General features: G+C 40.4%; 1 pseudogene; it reads left to right on the top strand.

Moving 5' to 3' along the window:
* Positions 1 to 1764: 1764 nt before the first annotated feature.
* LOC121601088 lies at positions 1765 to 16825 on the top strand (annotated as a pseudogene).
* Positions 16826 to 23388: the final 6563 nt, after the last annotated feature.

The following is a 23388-nucleotide window of genomic DNA, read 5'->3' as shown; positions in this document are numbered from 1 at the left end:
CGTTTGACGAGGATTCAGAACACTACCTTTGCAATATTAGTGAAGGGGCGTCAGCAATTACCTTAAAAGAAATCCGAGAAGCAACACTCTGCGATGATACATTGAAAGATGTTATGCAAGCTATAGAGAACAATAACTGGCCTCCAACGCTTGTTAGATACCAAGCATTCTCTAAAGAGTTAGGTGTGATCAATGGCATCGTAGTTAGAAACGACAGGATAGTTCTTCCTGTCATCCTGCGTAAAAAGGCCCTGGACATAGCACATAGAGGACATCCTGGAGTCGTGAGTATGCGTCGATACCTTAGGGAAAATGTTTGGTGGCCTTACATGGACCGTGATGTCACCGAACGAATACAAGAATGCGCGGGTTGCACTGCCGTTAGTTCCCAAACTCCAGCCGAACCTATGCTAAGGAAAGAAATGCCTGACCGAGCGTGGCAAGACCTCACCATCGATTTTTTCTCCGCGAAAGAGTTAGCTACATTTCTTGTAGTCATTGACTACTATAGCCGCTTTACAAAAGTAATCGAGATGAAGCTAACAAATGCAGCAAAAACTATAGAAGCGCTAGAATCAGTATTTTCGGAACACACATACCCAGAGACAATCCGTTGTGATAATGGCCCTCCATTCGCTAGTGAAGAATTTAAAAAATACTGTACAAAAAAGAATATTCGCCTCGTACACACAATTCCGCACTGGCCTCAAATGAATGGCCTCGTTGAAAGAGCGAACCGCGGCATCTTAAGATCCCTACGTATAGCCAAATCACAGAAAACCGACTGGAGAGAGGACATTAAACAATATGTTTACTCGTATAATACAACACCGCATACCATAACAGGTAAAGCCCCACTAGAACTATTAACAAATAGACCCGTGAAAGACTTGCTACCATCGCTCAGAACTGAACCCTTCTGGAATCGGGACGAGGCAACAAAAGACGAAGACGCTATTAAGAAACAAAAAGGGAAAATCTATGCAGAAAATCGAAGGCATGCAAGACCTTCCATCATCGTTATTGGTGACAAAGTTCTCATAAAGAACTACGAACCTGACAAATGTGCACCCAAGTTCCGCAATGATGAATACATTGTCCTAAAGCACTCGGGGAATGACACAATAATAGTCAACGAACAGGGCATCAAATTCCGAAGACCAGTGTCCCATTTAACATCAACATAGTGGAACATCGATGCTAGGAGAAACTCCCACAAGCAGTACTCCTACTCAGAGCAGACAAAATCAGGATAACAATTTGGGCGAACATTCACGCCCAAAAAGAACGACTAAACTACCATCCAGATACCAATAAATCCTTTTTTTCTCGTTCTAGATTTGACCCACAAGGAAAGAGAGAGAAAAACTAAATCAAATAACGGCGGTATAGATGAAGGACGGCCCGGAATGGAACTAGTAGTAATAAGTTGCACTCAAATTAAGTGAAAGCGATGCATAGTGGACTTTACGCAAAACATCATAGAATAGATTTTTTTCACATGATTTTCATTTCACATTTGCGGACAAGGAAGGGATGTAGGAATATGAATAGAGAGAGAGGATATAGAGAGAGGGAGATCGAGACGTACTTGACAGGAGATAGTTCGGAGACAGACCAAACGTGGCAGACAAGCGTGAGCGATCGAGCGCAACGGACGTGTGTGCTTCAGCGGTGAATTATACAAGTGTTGGATAAGCGACAGAATAAACAGTGGATTCTACAATTGGCGCAGCCGGTATTCCTTTTTTATATACACATACATAGAACCCCGGCGAGGTATGAAAGTAAGTAACGCATGATCGTAATCATCCTAATCACCGGTGAAATAGCTAGAAATAGAGTATACATGTACAAAGTGACAATGGTTGCTAGGAAAACGGAAATTAGGAAAGTTTGCTTTGCATTCGTAAATTGTTCAAACGGGTAAGTTAAGGCTTTGGAAAGCAGTAACATCGTAATAGTGAGACCGGCTTGGCCGTAGCACATGCGATTAGTCCGGTATTACTCGCAGCAAAAAAAATAAATGCTCTGAGTGAGCTTTGTATAGGTGAATGTGAGCGCGCACAAAAGACGAGCCCGGTGATACTACGGCTATCGGGGGAAATCGTCGGGGAAAAAAGGTAACGAATTTCGAGAAGTGAGCCCGGTATGACAGAAGCACAAAAGACGAGCCCGGTGGTACCCGTAGCGTGCAAGTGGAAAAAAAAACAATGATACTAATACTCCAAAAGACAAGACCGGTGGTACGTACCCGTAGTGTTAGAAAAAAAAAAAGCCTGGTGGTAACCGTAGCGTCGAAGCAAACGAGGAAAAGAAGAAGGTAAATAAGAAGCAGATAAAACCAACCCACCAAGAGACGAGCCCGGTGGTACCCGTAGCGTGCAAGGGGAAAAAAAGAACAATCATACTAATACTACAAAAGACAAGACCGGTGGAACGTACCCGTAGTGTCAGAAAAAACGATTCTCGAGAAGTGAGTCCGGGTCAACCGAAGCACAAAGGATGGGCCCGGTGGTAGCCGTAGCGTCGACGTGAGAAAGCTCACTCACAAGTGAGCCCGATACTATCAAAGTAAAACAGACGAGCCCGGCGATAGCCGCAGCGTAGAAGTGAGAAGGATTATTTAGAAGTGAGAACGAGTATTCACGAGTGAGAACGGCATGATTAAAATGCACAAGAGGAGTCCGGATGTACCCGCAGCGTCGAAGTGAGATGGAAGTAACACAGAAATAGTGAGACCGGCTTAACCTCAGCTTAAGAAACAAGCCCATGTAATCAATTAACCCCTATAATGTTGTTGAGATGAAACTAGTTAAAATTTTGATAATCAAATAAATGGCCTAACACAATCGTACGTCGATCGTACCAAAGGTTTCAACAGTACATATATTTAATAATGCTTTTCCAGATGGATCCTGAAAAATTTCCGCTAGAACCCTTCAATTCCGACGTAAACTGTTCTGATTTACGTACGGAATGGGAAGAGTGGTTGCGAGCTCTTCTCCTAATATTGGAGCTAAAAGGGCCACTTTCACAGCATGAGAAATTTGTGTATATGCTGGCCCGAGGAGGAAGAGATCTTCAACGCATATATTTCAACCTAGGCCAAGCTGAGGACGAGATCATCCCATCACAGACGCAGGTGCCATTTGCGGCTCAAGAAACACCTGAATTTGACAACGCCATCAAACGCCTAAACAAATTCTTCGTAGGAAAACGAAACGAACGCAAAGAGTTGGAGATGTTTAGAAATATTAAGCAGGCAGATGAGCCCTTCAATCGGTTCATGCTGAAACTACGCACTCAGGCGAAGAAATGCGATTTCGGAATGCGCGAAGAGAAAGAAATCCTTCATCAAATTACGGCAGGTGCTAGAGACATTAAAGTCCGAGATAAAGGGCTTGAAAATGTCATGAAGTTGGACGAATTAGCCAATTTCGCTCTCAACAGGGAAATCCTTGCAAAGCAGAAAGCAATTTCTAATAATGAGCACGAAGCAGCGTCTGTGTCACACATTAGACACGATCGCACAGGAAACAAAAGGCCGTCCGCAATGTCACCGGAATGTGATCGGTGCGGATCTTGTGAGCACACAAGAGAACCCATCGGTTGTTTTGCCCGGAAAGCCCAATGTAACGAATGTGGAAAGATAGGACATTTTGCCCGGAAATGCAGCAACAAACGACGACAGCCTTATTCTCCCTATGTTTGGAAGCAACCAAGATCAACAAACAACATACGAGAGATGGATCGTTCTACTGCACGAGAGACGCGTCCTACAAGAGAGGTAAACGCACAACATGATAACGTAAGTACTTGATGGAGGGGGAATATCTGATAAGATAATTGGATAAGTAGAAATGATCATACGAGGGCTAGTAGAATCATATTAATATGTTAACCTGAGTTTCGGCACGACTGAGCTTGATGAATTCACTAATTATATGGAAATGACTTATACCCCACCACAGGCTAATCGCAGTGACAGCTGTATAATAACTTGAAAAATTGATACTTACCCAGTAGAATTCCTTATTGACTCTGGAGCAGCAATCAATACGGTTACGGAAATCGTATGGAAATCCCTTCTTACTGCTGGCATCACAATTTACAAAAAGAAATATGGCTGCGATCGCCAAATAACTGCTTACGCCAGTCATAAACCCTTGGAGGTCATTCTCGTCTTCGAAGCAGTCATTTCTGTTAATGAAGCAAAACCTACAGCTTATGCAGAGTTTTTTGTAGTAAAAGGGGCGCACAAGTCTCTGTTAAGTAAACGAACAGCGGAAGAACTAAAAATTCTTAAAGTCGGTCTAAACGTCAACAGCTTACACAGCAAGTGTAACCCTTTCCCCAAATTTCCAGGCATACAAGTAAAACTTTGCATTGATACATCTATTACTCCAAAAAAAATTGCTTATCTCCGAATCCCAGCGGCTATGGAAGAGAAAGTAGATGCAAAAATTCAAGAAATGTTGGAACAAGAAATTATAGAACCCGTTACAGGACCACCAGAATGGATTTCGCCCATGGTGGTGGTCCCAAAAGGGAAGGACAACATCAGACTTTGCATAAACATGAAATACCCGAATCAGGCCATACAAAGGGAACACCACCCGTTACCCATGATCGACACGCTTCTGAACAAACTAAAAGGGTCAAAGTTCTTCTCAAAATTGGACATTACATCAGCATTCTATCATATAGAGTTACACCCCAAATCTCGCAGCATAACTACATTCATGACAAGTAGAGGGCTCATGAGGTTTACTAGGCTCATATTTGGCATTAACTGCGCACCCGAAATATTCCAGAGAGTGATGTGCCAAATGTTGGAGGGCATAAGCGGAGTTATCATATACATTGACGACATAATAATCGCAGGTGAATCCGAAGAAGAACATGACCGAAGAGTATCGGAAGTGTTGTCGATATTAAAGGAAAACAACGCGACCCTCAACAAAGAGAAATGCGTTTTCAAAACTAATTACCTCGATATTCTGGGATACAATGTAAGTGCTGATGGTATTAGCCCCTCAAACTCGAAAATAGAAGCGATAAATAATTTTAGAACTCCGGCAACCAAGGAAGAGGTTCGTAGCTTCTTGGGTTTGATAAATTTCGTGGGGCAATTTATTCCCGATTTATCCACTCGTTCAGAACCTTTGCGCGAGTTTATAAGAGGAGACGTTGAAATATTCGGTAAAGAACAAAAAGAGGCATTCATTAGCCTTCAAAATGAACTTTCGGAAAACGTCCATCGGTTAGGCTTCTTCGACCCAAAGGACTCGATAGAACTTTACGTTGATGCTTCACCTGTGGGACTTGGAGCAGTACTATGTCAAAGAAACCCTTCGAATATACCCCGAATAATAAGCATCGCGTCCAAAGTACTTACAAAAATTGAAAGAGTTTACCCCCAAACTCAGCGAGAAGCCTTAGCAGTAGTGTGGGCCGTAGAAAGATTTTATCTATACCTATTTGGCACATAATTCACAATATTTTCAGACCATAAAAGCCTTGAGTACATATTCGAAGGGAAATATCAAGATGGGAAAAGAGCGTGCTCGAGAGCTGAAGGGTGGGCACTTCGCTTACAAATTTCATGTGAAATACATTCCCGGCAAAATTAATATAGCTGATAGTTTATCCCGTTTATGCTTCCAATCTCCAGACACAGAAACACCGTTTGACGAGGATTCAGAACACTACCTTTGCAATATTAGTGAAGGGGCGTCAGCAATTACCTTAAAAGAAATCCGAGAAGCAACACTCTGCGATGATACATTGAAAGATGTTATGCAAGCTATAGAGAACAATAACTGGCCTCCAACGCTTGTTAGATACCAAGCATTCTCTAAAGAGTTAGGTGTGATCAATGGCATCGTAGTTAGAAACGACAGGATAGTTCTTCCTGTCATCCTGCGTAAAAAGGCCCTGGACATAGCACATAGAGGACATCCTGGAGTCGTGAGTATGCGTCGATACCTTAGGGAAAATGTTTGGTGGCCTTACATGGACCGTGATGTCACCGAACGAATACAAGAATGCGCGGGTTGCACTGCCGTTAGTTCCCAAACTCCAGCCGAACCTATGCTAAGGAAAGAAATGCCTGACCGAGCGTGGCAAGACCTCACCATCGATTTTTTCTCCGCGAAAGAGTTAGCTACATTTCTTGTAGTCATTGACTACTATAGCCGCTTTACAAAAGTAATCGAGATGAAGCTAACAAATGCAGCAAAAACTATAGAAGCGCTAGAATCAGTATTTTCGGAACACACATACCCAGAGACAATCCGTTGTGATAATGGCCCTCCATTCGCTAGTGAAGAATTTAAAAAATACTGTACAAAAAAGAATATTCGCCTCGTACACACAATTCCGCACTGGCCTCAAATGAATGGCCTCGTTGAAAGAGCGAACCGCGGCATCTTAAGATCCCTACGTATAGCCAAATCACAGAAAACCGACTGGAGAGAGGACATTAAACAATATGTTTACTCGTATAATACAACACCGCATACCATAACAGGTAAAGCCCCACTAGAACTATTAACAAATAGACCCGTGAAAGACTTGCTACCATCGCTCAGAACTGAACCCTTCTGGAATCGGGACGAGGCAACAAAAGACGAAGACGCTATTAAGAAACAAAAAGGGAAAATCTATGCAGAAAATCGAAGGCATGCAAGACCTTCCATCATCGTTATTGGTGACAAAGTTCTCATAAAGAACTACGAACCTGACAAATGTGCACCCAAGTTCCGCAATGATGAATACATTGTCCTAAAGCACTCGGGGAATGACACAATAATAGTCAACGAACAGGGCATCAAATTCCGAAGACCAGTGTCCCATTTAACATCAACATAGTGGAACATCGATGCTAGGAGAAACTCCCACAAGCAGTACTCCTACTCAGAGCAGACAAAATCAGGATAACAATTTGGGCGAACATTCACGCCCAAAAAGAACGACTAAACTACCATCCAGATACCAATAAATCCTTTTTTTCTCGTTCTAGATTTGACCCACAAGGAAAGAGAGAGAAAAACTAAATCAAATAACGGCGGTATAGATGAAGGACGGCCCGGAATGGAACTAGTAGTAATAAGTTGCACTCAAATTAAGTGAAAGCGATGCATAGTGGACTTTACGCAAAACATCATAGAATAGATTTTTTTCACATGATTTTCATTTCACATTTGCGGACAAGGAAGGGATGTAGGAATATGAATAGAGAGAGAGGATATAGAGAGAGGGAGATCGAGACGTACTTGACAGGAGATAGTTCGGAGACAGACCAAACGTGGCAGACAAGCGTGAGCGATCGAGCGCAACGGACGTGTGTGCTTCAGCGGTGAATTATACAAGTGTTGGATAAGCGACAGAATAAACAGTGGATTCTACAATTGGCGCAGCCGGTATTCCTTTTTTATATACACATACATAGAACCCCGGCGAGGTATGAAAGTAAGTAACGCATGATCGTAATCATCCTAATCACCGGTGAAATAGCTAGAAATAGAGTATACATGTACAAAGTGACAATGGTTGCTAGGAAAACGGAAATTAGGAAAGTTTGCTTTGCATTCGTAAATTGTTCAAACGGGTAAGTTAAGGCTTTGGAAAGCAGTAACATCGTAATAGTGAGACCGGCTTGGCCGTAGCACATGCGATTAGTCCGGTATTACTCGCAGCAAAAAAAATAAATGCTCTGAGTGAGCTTTGTATAGGTGAATGTGAGCGCGCACAAAAGACGAGCCCGGTGATAGCCGTAGCGTCGGGGAAAAAAGGTAACGAATTTCGAGAAGTGAGCCCGGTATGACAGAAGCACAAAAGACGAGCCCGGTGGTACCCGTAGCGTGCAAGTGGAAAAAAAAAACAATGATACTAATACTCCAAAAGACAAGACCGGTGGTACGTACCCGTAGTGTTAGAGAAAAAAAAACGTTTCTCGAGAAATGAGTCCGGTTCAACCGAAGCACAAAGGACGAGCCTGGTGGTAACCGTAGCGTCGAAGCAAACGAGGAAAAGAAGAAGGTAAATAAGAAGCAGATAAAACCAACCCACCAAGAGACGAGCCCGGTGGTACCCGTAGCGTGCAAGGGGAAAAAAAGAACAATCATACTAATACTACAAAAGACAAGACCGGTGGAACGTACCCGTAGTGTCAGAAAAAACGATTCTCGAGAAGTGAGTCCGGGTCAACCGAAGCACAAAGGATGGGCCCGGTGGTAGCCGTAGCGTCGACGTGAGAAAGCTCACTCACAAGTGAGCCCGATACTATCAAAGTAAAACAGACGAGCCCGGCGATAGCCGCAGCGTAGAAGTGAGAAGGATTATTTAGAAGTGAGAACGAGTATTCACGAGTGAGAACGGCATGATTGAAATGCACAAGAGGAGTCCGGATGTACCCGCAGCGTCGAAGTGAGATGGAAGTAACACAGAAATAGTGAGACCGGCTTAACCTCAGCTTAAGAAACAAGCCCATGTAATCAATTAACCCCTATAATGTTGTTGAGATGAAACTAGTTAAAATTTTGATAATCAAATAAATGGCCTAACACAATCGTACGTCGATCGTACCAAAGGTTTCAACAGTACATATATTTAATAATGCTTTTCCAGATGGATCCTGAAAAATTTCCGCTAGAACCCTTCAATTCCGACGTAAACTGTTCTGATTTACGTACGGAATGGGAAGAGTGGTTGCGAGCTCTTCTCCTAATATTGGAGCTAAAAGGGCCACTTTCACAGCATGAGAAATTTGTGTATATGCTGGCCCGAGGAGGAAGAGATCTTCAACGCATATATTTCAACCTAGGCCAAGCTGAGGACGAGATCATCCCATCACAGACGCAGGTGCCATTTGCGGCTCAAGAAACACCTGAATTTGACAACGCCATCAAACGCCTAAACAAATTCTTCGTAGGAAAACGAAACGAACGCAAAGAGTTGGAGATGTTTAGAAATATTAAGCAGGCAGATGAGCCCTTCAATCGGTTCATGCTGAAACTACGCACTCAGGCGAAGAAATGCGATTTCGGAATGCGCGAAGAGAAAGAAATCCTTCATCAAATTACGGCAGGTGCTAGAGACATTAAAGTCCGAGATAAAGGGCTTGAAAATGTCATGAAGTTGGACGAATTAGCCAATTTCGCTCTCAACAGGGAAATCCTTGCAAAGCAGAAAGCAATTTCTAATAATGAGCACGAAGCAGCGTCTGTGTCACACATTAGACACGATCGCACAGGAAACAAAAGGCCGTCCGCAATGTCACCGGAATGTGATCGGTGCGGATCTTGTGAGCACACAAGAGAACCCACCGGTTGTTTTGCCCGGAAAGCCCAATGTAACGAATGTGGAAAGATAGGACATTTTGCCCGGAAATGCAGCAACAAACGACGACAGCCTTATTCTCCCTATGTTTGGAAGCAACCAAGATCAACAAACAACATACGAGAGATGGATCGTTCTACTGCACGAGAGACGCGTCCTACAAGAGAGGTAAACGCACAACATGATAACGTAAGTACTTGATGGAGGGGGAATATCTGATAAGATAATTGGATAAGTAGAAATGATCATACGAGGGCTAGTAGAATCATATTAATATGTTAACCTGAGTTTCGGCACGACTGAGCTTGATGAATTCACTAATTATATGGAAATGACTTATACCCCACCACAGGCTAATCGCAGTGACAGCTGTATAATAACTTGAAAAAATTGATACTTACCCAGTAGAATTCCTTATTGACTCTGGAGCAGCAATCAATACGGTTACGGAAATCGTATGGAAATCCCTTCTTACTGCTGGCATCACAATTTACAAAAAGAAATATGGCTGCGATCGCCAAATAACTGCTTACGCCAGTCATAAACCCTTGGAGGTCATTCTCGTCTTCGAAGCAGTCATTTCTGTTAATGAAGCAAAACCTACAGCTTATGCAGAGTTTTTTGTAGTAAAAGGGGCGCACAAGTCTCTGTTAAGTAAACGAACAGCGGAAGAACTAAAAATTCTTAAAGTCGGTCTAAACGTCAACAGCTTACACAGCAAGTGTAACCCTTTCCCCAAATTTCCAGGCATACAAGTAAAACTTTGCATTGATACATCTATTACTCCAAAAAAAATTGCTTATCTCCGAATCCCAGCGGCTATGGAAGAGAAAGTAGATGCAAAAATTCAAGAAATGTTGGAACAAGAAATTATAGAACCCGTTACAGGACCACCAGAATGGATTTCGCCCATGGTGGTGGTCCCAAAAGGGAAGGACAACATCAGACTTTGCATAAACATGAAATACCCGAATCAGGCCATACAAAGGGAACACCACCCGTTACCCATGATCGACACGCTTCTGAACAAACTAAAAGGGTCAAAGTTCTTCTCAAAATTGGACATTACATCAGCATTCTATCATATAGAGTTACACCCCAAATCTCGCAGCATAACTACATTCATGACAAGTAGAGGGCTCATGAGGTTTACTAGGCTCATATTTGGCATTAACTGCGCACCCAAAATATTCCAGAGTTCTTGAGAATGTTGGAGGGCATAAGCGGAGTTATCATATACATTGACGACATAATAATCGCAGGTGAAACCGAAGAAGAACATGACCGAAGAGTAAACTAATTACCTCAATATTCTGGGATACAATGTAAGTGCTGATGGTATTAGCCCCTCAAACTCGAAAATAGAAGCGATAAATAATTTTAGAACTCCGGCAACTAAGGAAGAGGTTCGTAGCTTCTTGGGTTTGATAAATTTCGTGGGGCAATTTATTCCCGATTTATCCACTCGTTCAGAACCTTTGCGCGAGTTTATAAGAGGAGACGTTGAAATATTCGGTAAAGAACAAAAAGAGGCATTCATTAGCCTTCAAAATGAACTTTCGGAAAACGTCCATCGGTTAGGCTTCTTCGACCCAAAGGACTCGATAGAACTTTACGTTGATGCTTCACCTGTGGGACTTGGAGCAGTACTATGCCAAAGAAACCCTTCGAATATACCCCGAATAATAAGCATCGCGTCCAAAGTACTTACAAAAATTGAAAGAGTTTACCCCCAAACTCAGCGAGAAGCCTTAGCAGTAGTGTGGGCCGTAGAAAGATTTTATCTATACCTATTTGGCACAGAATTCACAATATTTTCAGACCATAAAAGCCTTGAGTACATATTCGAAGGGAAATATCAAGATGGGAAAAGAGCGTGCTCGAGAGCTGAAGGGTGGGCACTTCGCTTACAAATTTCATGTGAAATACATTCCCGGCAAAATTAATATAGCTGATAGTTTATCCCGTTTATGCTTCCAATCTCCAGACACAGAAAAACCGTTTGACGAGGATTCAGAACACTACCTTTGCAATATTAGTGAAGGGGCGTCAGCAATTACCTTAAAAGAAATCCGAGAAGCAACACTCTGCGATGATACATTGAAAGATGTTATGCAAGCTATAGAGAACAATAACTGGCCTCCAACGCTTGTTAGATACCAAGCATTCTCTAAAGAGTTAGGTGTGATCAATGGCATCGTAGTTAGAAACGACAGGATAGTTCTTCCTGCCATCCTGCGTAAAAAGGCCCTGGACATAGCACATAGAGGACATCCTGGAGTCGTGAGTATGCGTCGATACCTTAGGGAAAATGTTTGGTGGCCTTACATGGACCGTGATGTCACCGAACGAATACAAGAATGCGCGGGTTGCACTGCCGTTAGTTCCCAAACTCCAGCCGAACCTATGCTAAGGAAAGAAATGCCTGACCGAGCGTGGCAAGACCTCGCCATCGATTTTTTCTCCGCGAAAGAGTTTGCTACATTTCTTGTAGTCATTGACTACTATAGCCGCTTTACAAAAGTAATCGAGATGAAGCTAACAAATGCAGCAAAAACTATAGAAGCGCTAGAATCAGTATTTTCGGAACACACATACCCAGAGACAATCCGTTGTGATAATGGCCCTCCATTCGCTAGTGAAGAATTTAAAAAATACTGTACAAAAAAGAATATTCGCCTCGTACACACAATTCCGTACTGGCCTCAAATGAATGGCCTTGTTGAAAGAGCGAACCGCGGCATCTTAAGATCCCTACGTATAGCCAAATCACAGAAAACCGACTGGAGAGAGGACATTAAACAATATGTTTACTCGTATAATACAACACCGCATACCATAACAGGTAAAGCCCCACTAGAACTATTAACAAATAGACCCGTGAAAGACTTGCTACCATCGCTCAGAACTGAACCCTTCTGGAATCGGGACGAGGCAACAAAAGACGAAGACGCTATTAAGAAACAAAAAGGGAAAATCTATGCAGAAAATCGAAGGCATGCAAGACCTTCCAACATCGTCATTGGTGACAAAGTTCTCATAAAGAACTACGAACCTGACAAATGTGCACCCAAGTTCCGCAATGATGAATACATTGTCCTAAAGCACTCGGGGAATGACACAATAATAGTCAACGAACAGGGCATCAAATTCCGAAGACCAGTGTCCCATTTAAAGAAGATACATCCAAAAACGGATTACGCGGATAATAAATATCAACATAGTGGAACATCGATGCTAGGAGAAACTCCCACAAGCAGTACTCCTACTCAGAGCAGACAAAATCAGGATAACAATTTGGGCGAACATTCACGCCCAAAAAGAACGACTAAACTACCATCCAGATACCAATAAATCCTTTTTTTTCTCGTTCTAGATTTGACCCACAAGGAAAGAGAGAGAAAAACTAAATCAAATAACGGCGGTATAGATGAAGGACGGCCCGGACTGGAACTAGTAGTAATAAGTTGCACTCAAATTAAGTGAAAGCGATGCATAGTGGACTTTACGCAAAACATCATAGAATAGATTTTTTTTCACATGATTTTCATTTCACATTTGCGGACAGGGAAGGGATGTAGGAATATGAATAGAGAGAGAGGATATAGAGAGAGGGAGATCGAGACGTACTTGACAGGAGATAGTTCGGAGACAGAGCAAACGGGGCAGACAAGCGTGAGCGATCGAGCGCAACGGACGTGTGTGCTTCAGCGGTGAATTATACAAGTGTTGGATAAGCGACAGAATAAACAGTGGATTCTACATCAACAAGTGGTTAAAAGCTCATCTTGTTGAAAAAAGGAGCCATTATCTACGAATCGAGAAGTACCGCAACATTATCCGGTCAACGCCACGACTGAATGACTTTCACCGTAAGAGGACAGGAGCAGCAGTCGTCATAAGAATTTCAGAAACATCGTCGTAAGAGGATAGATACTGATTTTCTTCGCAGAGAATTCCAGACCATCACCGTAAGAGGCACGAGGCGGAATTTTCATAATCATTTGGAGGTATCCCCTAAAATGAAACTTATACTCGCCATTTGCGTGTCATTTACAATTGTTTATGCTAACATAGGAATACATGATATAACCAACAACCCTTTAGCAGTAATTCCATTAGGTCAAGCACGAGTCAAGACAGGAAACATAAGAATCATACACCCCATCAAGATTGATCATTTAGAACAAGTTCTCATAAACAATGATGCAGAATTAAAACACCATGTGAACGATAATCCTCTTTACAATATTATAAAATTAAAGGTTAATAAATTGCATGAAATATTTAACAAGATTAGGCCAAACACGAACAGAGAACGACGATGGGATACTATTGGCACCATATGGAAGTGAATCGCAGGAACACCTGATGCTGAAGATTTACGTGTTATAAACTCCACTATTAACTCTTTGATTGAGCAAAATAATCAACAAGTACTGATTAACGAAGAAATTGATAAACGCTTGTATGATATAACCTGAATTGCAAACAGCGTACTCCAACTGGAAGAAGAAAGATTTCATCAAAGATCGAATGAAATCCTCCAACTAATTACCATCGCAAATCTCGAAATACTCTGCAAAACTATTTAGAAACACTGGAAGATGCTATTTTACTAGCAAAACATGGAATACCCAGCAGCAACCTATTATCTCTTGACGACCTGAACCAAATGGTTAAGTTTTTAGCTGAGCACAACATACATGTATCATCAACCGAAGAAATGTTGATAAGATCCACAGCCCAGGTAAGAATGAACAAAACACATATCATATATATGTTGAAATACCCATTTGAATCCAAAGATACTTTTGAATACAATTATATTGATTCAATTATAAAGAATGACAAAAGAATTCTCTTGCATCACAACTATATACTGAAGAACAACACTCAAGTATTTGAATCATCACAGCTCTGCGAACAAATAGATAATGGTAATTATCTTTGTGACAGCATACACCTAGAACCATCAAGTAAGTGTATTCAAAAACTAGTACATGGATATCATTCCGATTGTACTTTTGAAAAAGTATATTCCGATGGAATAATTAAACCTATTCATGATGCCGTTATACTCATTAACAATGCCACAGTCAGAATTTCATCGAGTTGCAACAATGACACATAATTTCTCACAGGCTCATATATAATACATTTTGAAAAATGCAACATCTAAATCAACGGAGAAGAATTTCCAAATCTGGAAGTAACAATACCAAACAAAGCATTTCAACCAACACTGGGGTTAATAGCAACCGAAACCGACGTCATCGACATACCACCATCAAAATATCTAAACAATCTAACCATTGCGCATAGAGAAATATTGAAAAAAAACAAACTCGAGAACAAATCTTTGTCATGGAAAGTTATTTTTTTGGATCAATAAGTGGTTCAATTGTATTCATTGTGTTTATCGTAATAGCCGTATTGATAAATATTTACAGATATCTAAGCATTTGGTTTATATTACCATCTGCATCAAGGGAAACAACATAAAGTCAACGAGAGCATCTGGAAACTTCGAGGACAAAGTCATTTAAGAGGACGAAATCACAGCACCGAAAGCAAAACACCAGCACCGAAACAATGGTACATAATATGCTATGATCAACAAAGTAATCATCAGAACCAGCACCACGCACCAACATCTGGCCAAATCTAACATAAATCAATAACCGTAGCATAAACATAATAACCATAGCATAAACAATGTAAAGTAGGGAACCGAACATATATCACATAAAATCAGGAAAGGTTAGGCAGTTCTAATCAACATCTTGAACTCAGAATATGTGCGCAACAAATTGAAAAAAAATGTTTTTATTACAATTCGAACGCATGTGTTCTTAACTAAACTAATTTTAGTGATTTGCTCCATACATCTTGACTCTTATAGGCAACACTTACCTCTTGGTTGGCGTTAAGAGTAAAAACTGGTTCCGTCACAGGCGTTGTTTCTAGATGTTTAGGACCATTTGTAGAACCCGTTGAGGACAATTTCGATAGACATGATCAGTCTGACCGCACTTGAAACAGGACCCCGGAAGTCGAATCGGCATGCGGCAGAAGTTTTCCGAATGTCCATATTTCCGGCAATTAAGGCATCTGGGAGTCGACTGGTTTGGTTCAGCTCGCGCAACATGGACTCGTGGTTGTTGAACAGACGATTTCTGGACCGTTGTCTGTACACGCGTTCGTATATATTCATACTCTTTCAATAAAGGTTTCAGCGTCTCGATCGATTTTGCCATGAATCGCATGGATTCAGTATGTATGGGGTCACCGAGACCGTCAATGATGATATGCACCAGTTCAGTTTCCGGAATTGAAACTGCATGTCTAACATGATGTTGCATGTCTAACAAATATCTTAGTGTTGTTTCGTTAGCGTTCAGATGGCGTGCTCTAAGATTTTTATAGATGACTTCTTTAGAAGGCTTGTTGTTAAATTCATTTAGCAATTCGCCCTTCAACTCTTCGTAATTTTTTGGGTTAGTAGTTTGTGCCAATAAAACAGCTGTGCTCGTTAACGATCGACGCAAAAGCGGCAGTTTTTGAGGCTCTGGGACGTTTGTCATGACGAAAATGTCCTCAAGGGAACTTATCCAAGCTCACACATCTTCACCGCCTTCCCCAGTGAATTTTGGCACATTTGTTTCTATATATTGAATAGTATTCATTGATATCGGTTTAAGGTGAGTTGGTTGAAGCTCAGCTATTTCTTCTTCCAAAGATAAAAGTTTTTTTTTCTAGCTCCAGGCGTTTTACTTTCATTTCGAGTGAGGCTATAGCAGCGGCTTCATCATTTGTGGTTATGTCATCACCATCTCCGCGTGTTTTATCAGCCGCCATTTCCTGACTTGGTGTCTTCTTCACGTTGTCTGCAAACAATTGTCGTAGCTGCGTCGCCTTTGCCGTCTCTGGGTATTCAATACCAGCTGCGTCTAATGGCCATTTTATTTCTTCTGTTGTAGGCATACTTGTAGATTAATCCCACTACTGAGATGTAAACTAAGGTTCTTCCAACTTGTTTTATTCTGTGCCCGTTTTCGAATGACAGCCGTTGTCATGTCCTTTTGACAGCTAACGATAAGGTGTACATTTTGAGGTGAGGTTGACCAAGGTTAATATTTATGATACGTCTACAGCTCGGCCTTTCCTGACTTCATTAATTACCCTCAATTCCTATGCTATTAGTGTTGCCCAAGATTGTTTGTAAAGAGTCAATTGCTACCAGGGAGAGGGACTATCCATCGTCTTATTTTATCAGCTTCCAAGATTCCGTCATAAGCTATTTGAGTCATTTGACACCCATCAATGTCACGGACGACGTACCGGTCGTTTGGAAGTCTTTTGTGTATGACATAGGGGCCCTTGTATCGAGCAATAAATTTTTTGTTTGAATTAACGGTGTTATCTATATTGCGTATGACCACAAATTCCCCTTCACTAAACACAGGTGCTGGTGTAGATTTGATTGCATGTTGTCGTTCATTAATCCCCTGATGCTTGGTAATATTATTCGATGCTATGGTTCGTATTGTATTGAAATCCCTAAGTGAAGCTTGATTTTGATCATTTAGGTATTCTGTCAGTTCATCTAGAATCGGTCCTCGTTGTTCTGTTCCAAATAAAAGTACGGATGGAGAGAAGTGAGTAGATGCGTGAATTGTATTATTGAGCGCATATTCGACCGATGGAATTTGAACTGTCCAATCAGCATGATTAGTCGGATTCGTATGTTTGCTTAAAATAGGTCGTAGGACGCGGTTGACCCGTTCTACTTGCCCATTTGCCTGAGGTGATCCTGTTGCGTTAAGTATATGTGTAATTCCTCGTGATGATACAAAATTTGAAAAATCGTCGGACGTAAAACATGAAGCTCTATCTCTAAATATTCGCTTATTTAAGTAAAACTTTGTAAACTTTGTGAAACTATCTATAACTACTAGCAAATGTTTCTTCTTTGAATCTATTGAAGGAAGAGGACCTATGAAATCGATATGTAATGTATCAAAGGGATTGGCAATTTTAGGTATAGTGTATAAGTTTTTATGATTAGTTTTCACGGGGGCAGAATATATTACACATACAGTTTTTAATGTGATTGTGTTAATTAATTTGTTGAATTTAATTAATTTAATATAATTAATTTCATTTGTGGAAAATAATAATTCTTATTCATTTGCAAATAGCATTTATCGACTGCCAGATGTCCTATTTTTTCATGAATATAGCGAATTACATTGTTAATCATTTATGATGGAACATAGAATTTAAATCGACCTGGTGAAGACTCTTTGTATACTACTCCATCACGAAGAGTGAAATCACTTACTGACCTTAATTGTAGTTCAGTTTTTAATTTTTGAATATTTACATCACGAGCTTGTGCAATCCGTAATTGGAAATCTATATCAAGATCATCTATCACTGCTACGTGTTCTATTCGACTTAACGCATCTACATGAGGCATAGATGATCCCGGCCTATGTTGCATTGAATAGTCATAATTTTCTAGGAATAATGACCAACGAGCAATTTTTGCTGATAAATTGCGGTTCTGCAGTGTTTGGACCAGTGAGTTACAATCTGTCACTATTTTTATGGGAATGCCATGGACGTAAGTGTGAAATCTTTTGAGTGCATAAATTACTGAAAGTGTCTCTAGCTCATAACTATGTAATTTGGCTTCATCGTCTGATGTTGTTTTAGAAAAGTAAGCAATTGGGTGAAACTTATCATCGTCTTGTTTTTGTAGTAAAACCGATCCAAAACCAGTAGAACTTGCATCGCAATGTAGTTCCGTTTCTCTACTAGGGTCGTAAATTGACAGCACAGGTGATTGAATAAGTTTATTTCGTAAAGTCTCGAATGATTGAATGCATTCATTAGTAAACTCAAATGATACTTTTTCTTTTAATAGGTTTGTTAGCGGTTTTGCAATACTTGAAAAAGATGGAACGAACCGTCGAAAAAATGAAAATAAGCCTAAGCACTGTTGAACTTGTTTCTTGTTATGAGGAAAGGAAAGTAGTTTTTAATTGATTTTATATGATGTTCACTCGGACGTATTCCTAAACAGTTTGCAGTATAACCAAGGTATTCTAGTTCCCTTTGGGCAATTTTGCATTTGTCGAGTCGTAATTCCAGACCATTCTTGCGTATCGCGCTTAACACTTGTCCGATCAGTTCGAGATGTTGGTCGAAATCTTTTGAAGCAATCAAAATGTCGTCTATATACACTACCAATTCCCCTCGATCTATAAATTCTCTAAGTATCGAATTAATAAAGCGTTGGAACTCAGCCGGAGCATTTATCAATCCGAATGGCATGCGAGTATATTCGTACTGCCCATCAGGAGTAACGAACGCCGTATATTTAATCGATTCTTCATGCATAACTAACTGATGAAATCCGCTTTTGAGATCTAATAACGTAAAGTATTGTTTATGTTCCAAATGTTCTAGGCAAGTGTCTATAAGAGGCAATGGAAAATTATCACGAACGGTTACTTTATTTAATGGTCTGTAATCAACACATTTTCTAACTTCGCCATTTTTCTTTCGAACCAGGACTAAGACAGATGCGTATGGTGAATTACTTGGGCGTATGATATTTTTTTCTAGCAGGTCCTTTACTATTACTTTTACTTTTTCTCTTTCGGCAAATGATAACCGTCTTGGTTTGGTAGAAATAGGAGTGTCATGTAAAAGATTTATTTTCATAGAATAAGTTGAGGGTACGATTTCATTTGTAGGAAATTCTAAATAATGTTTTGTTATCGATTCAATTACGCCTTCACTTTGGTATTTTGTAAGGTTTTTACCAATATCAATGGGATTTGTTTGATCAACAACATCTATCATACACAAAGAAGAAAACGCATCGGTAAACACATCGATCGACTCATGAGCTAAAGCAGAAAATGAACAATCTCCCTCCCGGCGTGCGATTGATTTCTTTACAATGTCAAGTGTATGGAGCTTTAGATATAAATTCGTTTTTATTAAAGGCAGCTTTTTCATATTATTGAAGTTCAATAAAGTGTTTATAGTGTACGTATTTTGTATCTGATGGAGTTGAATATTTAACATGGATAATGCATCTCTACCAAGGATCATTGGCTATTCCATGTATATTTTTGGAAGGACGATAAAGGTGTGACGTATCGTGGTCTTGGCAAGTTGTACTCGCATCTCTACAAATCCTAACGTTAACAAATTTGGGCCTCCTATTCCTCGCAACATGGACGTCCTAGGTTCTCCAACAAGAGATTTAGGGAGAACGTTTTCATTAACAAAGCTTTTAGGGCTACCACTATCCAAAAGAGAAACAGTTAACACGACATCACAGCACCGAAACAATGGAACACCATTCATGGCATAATATGCTATGATCAACAAAGTAATCATCAGAACCAGCACCACGCACCAACATCTGGCCAAATCTAACATAAATTAATAACCGTAGCATAAACATAATAACCATAGCATAAACAATGTAAAGTAGGGAACCGAACATATATAACATGAAATCAGGAAAGGTTAGGCAGTTCAAATCAACATCTTGAACTCAGAATATGTACGCGACAAATTGAAAAAAAAAATATTTTTTTAATACAATTCGAACGCATATGTTCTTAACTAAACTAATTTTAGTGATTTGCTCCATACATCTTGACCCTTATAGGCAACACTTACCTCTTGGTTGGCGTTAAGAGTAAAAACTGATTCCGTCACAGGCGTTGTTTCTAGATGTTCAGGACCATTTGTAGTAACAGCAATCTGCTGAACCCGTTGAGGACAATTTCGATAGACATGATCAGTCTGACCGCACTTGAAACAGGACCCCGGAAGTCGAATCGGCATGCGGCAGAAGTTTTCCGAATGTCCATATTTCCGGCAATTAAGGCATCTGGGAGCCGACTGGTTTGGTTCAGCTCGCGCAACATGGACTCGTGGTTGTTGAACAGACGATTTCTGGACCGTTGTCTGTACACGCGTTCATATATATTCATACTCTTTCAATAAAGGTTTCAGCGTCTCGATCGATTTTGCCATGAATCGCATGGATTCAGTATGTATGGGGTCACCGAGACCGACAATGATGATATGCACCAGTTCAGTTTCCGGAATTGAAGCTGCATGTCTAACATGATGTTGCATGTCTAACAAATATCTTAGTGTTGTTTCGTTAGCGTTCAGATGGCGTGCTCTAAGATTTTTATAGATGACTTCTTTAGAAGGCTTGTTGTTAAATTCATTTAGCAATTCGCCCTTCAACTCTTCGTAATTTTTTGGGTTAGTAGTTTGTGCCAATAAAACAGCTGTGCTCGTTAACGATCGACGCAAAAGCGGCAGTTTTTGAGGCTCTGGGACGTTTGTCATGACGAAAATGTCCTCAAGGGAACTTATCCAAGCACACACATCTTCACCGCCTTCCCCAGTGAATTTTGGCACATTTGTTTCTATATATTGAATAGTATTCATTGATATCGGTTTAAGGTGAGTTGGTTGATGCTCAGCTATTTTTTCTTCCAAAGATAAAAGTTTTTTTTCTAGCTCCAGGCGTTTTACTTTCATTTCGAGTGAGGCTATAGCAGCGGCTTCATCATTTGTGGTTATGTCATCACCATCTCCGCGTGTTTTATCAGCCGCCATTTCCTGACTTGGTGTCTTCTTCACGTTGTCTGCAAACAATTGTCGTAGCTGCGTCGCCTTTGCCGTCTCTGGGTATTCAATACCAGCTGCGTCTAATGGCCATTTTATTTCTTCTGTTGTAGGCATACTTGTAGATTAATCCCACTTCTGAGATGTAAACTAAGGTTCTTCCGACTAAGCGGAAGGCCATGGGAGTGACAAAATGCTGAATTTTTTTTCAAAACGTGAGCTTTTGTCACTTTTTTGAGCTTTTGTCAAAATTTTGTTACCTGGAGCAGTCAGGAAAAAAAGTTGACAAAAGTTGACAAAAAGTGACAAAATTTGACGTTCGTGAAAAAGCGTAAACAAACAGCTATTTGACGCAGTTGTGAGCCATTGTTATGATAATAATGCTAAAATGCATGATTCTAATTGATTTATGTACCTATTTAGTACTTCTTAAACAAAATATCGATAATATTCAGATGTTGGAGCTTTTTGTCGCTCTTGTGTATGTTTTTGGTGCGGCCACGAGAAGAGCTCTTTTTTGCAGTTGACAGGCAATTTTGACAAAGTTGAAAATTTTTTCAACATTTTTCAGCTCCGTGGCCACGCGCTAACTTGTTTTATTCTGTGCCCGTTTTCGAATGATAGCCGTTGTCATGTCCTTTTGACAGCTAACGATAAGGTGTACATTTTGAGGTGAGGTTGACCAAGGTTAATATTTATGATACGTCTACAGCTCGGCCTTTCCGGACTTCATTAATTACCCTCAATTCCTATGCTATTAGTGTTGCCCAAGATTGTTTGTAAAGAGTCAATTGCTACCAGGGAGAGGGACTATCCATCGTCTTATTTTATCAGTTTCCAAGATTCCGTCATAAGCTATTTGAGTCATTTGACACCCACGAATGTCACGGACGACATACCGGTCGTTTGGAAGTCTTTTGTATATGACATAGGGGCCCTTGTATCGAGCAATAAATTTTTTGTTTGAATTAACGGTGTTTTCTATATTGCGTATGACCACAAATTCCCCTTCACTAAACACAGGTGCTGGTTTAGATTTGATTGCATGTTGTCGTTCATTAATCCCCTGATGCTTGGTAATATTATTCGATGCTATGGTTCGTATTGTATTGAAATCCCTAAGTGAAGCTTGATTTTGATCATTTAGGTATTCTGTCAGTTAATCTAGAATCGGTCCTCGTTGTTCTGTTCCAAATAAAAGTACGGATGGAGAGAAGTGAGTAGATGCGTGAATTGTATTATTGAGCGCATATTCGACCGATGGAATTTGAACTGTCCAATCAGCATGATTAGTCGGATTCGTATGTTTGCTTAAAATAGGTCGTAGGACGCGGTTGACCCGTTCTACTTGCCCATTTGCCTGAGGTAATCCTGTTGCGTTAAGTATATGTGTAATTCCTCGTGATGATACAAAATTTGAAAAATCGTCGGACGTAAAACATGTAGCTCTATCGCTAAATATTCGCTTAGGGCGACTGTAATATGACATGTATAATTTAAGAGCATTGCACACTTCACGAATGCTTGTAGATATTGTTGGGTATAACTTTGTAAACTTTGTGAAACTATCTATAATTACTAGCAAATGTTTCTTCTTTGAATCTATTGAAGGAAGAGGACCTATGAAATCGATATGTAATGTATCAAAGGGATTGGCAATTTTAGGTATAGTGTATAAGTTTTTGGGGCCGGTCTGGTGGTACAGTCGTCAACTCGTACGACGTAACAACATGCCCGTCATGGCTTCAAGTCCCGAATAGACCGTGCCCCCATACGTAAGTAGGACTGACTATCCTGCTATGGTTATAATAAGTCAAAGAAAGCCATGCTCACTTTACCTGTGGGTACAAGGCAGGCCTTGACCGATAACGGTTGTTGTGCCAAAGAAGAAGAAGTATAAGTTTTTGTTATTGGTTTTTACGGGGGCAGAATATATTACACATTTCATATAGTTTTTAATGTAATTGTGAATTCTAGTTTTCATTTGTGGAAAATCATAATTCTTATTGACTTATAAATAGCATTTATCTACTGCCAGATGTCCTATTTTTTCATGAATATAGCGAATTACATTGTTAATCATTTATGATGGAACATAGTATTTAAATCGACCAGGTGAAGACTCTTTGTATACTACTCCATCACGAAGAGTGAAATCACTTACTGACCTTAATTGTAGTTCAGTTTTTAATTTTTGAATATTTACATCACGAGCTTGTGCAATCCGTAATTGGAAATCTATATCAAGATCGTCTATCACTGCTACGTGTTCTTTTCGACTTAACGCATCTACATGAGGCATAGATGATCCCGGCCTATGTTGCATTGAATAGTCATAATTTTCTAGGAATAATGACCAAC

The sequence above is a fragment of the Anopheles merus genome, unplaced genomic scaffold (assembly GCF_017562075.2).
Source record: "Anopheles merus strain MAF unplaced genomic scaffold, AmerM5.1 LNR4000023, whole genome shotgun sequence".
Lineage (NCBI taxonomy): Eukaryota > Metazoa > Arthropoda > Insecta > Diptera > Culicidae > Anopheles > Anopheles merus.
This window is presented reverse-complemented; position numbering and strand designations above follow the sequence as displayed.